Source organism: Macadamia integrifolia, chromosome 7, assembly GCF_013358625.1.
Source record: "Macadamia integrifolia cultivar HAES 741 chromosome 7, SCU_Mint_v3, whole genome shotgun sequence".
In the NCBI taxonomy this organism is placed as follows: domain Eukaryota; kingdom Viridiplantae; phylum Streptophyta; class Magnoliopsida; order Proteales; family Proteaceae; genus Macadamia; species Macadamia integrifolia.
In genome coordinates, this window is record NC_056563.1 from 33,976,669 (window position 1) to 33,977,137 (window position 469).

The window sequence follows — 469 nt, forward strand, 5'->3', positions numbered from 1 at the left end:
CAAACCAAATTGAACCGTTTAAATCGAAACCGAACCGATTAACACCCTTACTTGGAGGTGTATATATTCAATAAATTATAATTTTGGTGCAAGATGTTAAACAAACGGCTCATACATTGAAGTGTGTTGCACTTGTATTCTAACGCATTGCTACCAACACAGTTGTGGATTCAATGATTGTATTAGCTTATGCTCAAGAGGTGGATGTTTTATTTGAAAAATAGTAGCTGTGGCACATGACTATCTCCTTGAAAACAAGAAAAAACCTAAGGCATTTCTTGCTTTACCTCTTATGATGAGATTAGGAAATTTAATAAGTCATCTAGGAAATATGTAAATAGATGGACAAATATTATAGGTGGAAAATATACTTTTGATAATAATGATTGGTATATAATTGAGACAAGTGCTGAGAAAAAACAATATTGGCTACAAGTAGTTTATAAGCACAATTTCTCCCCCCCCCCCC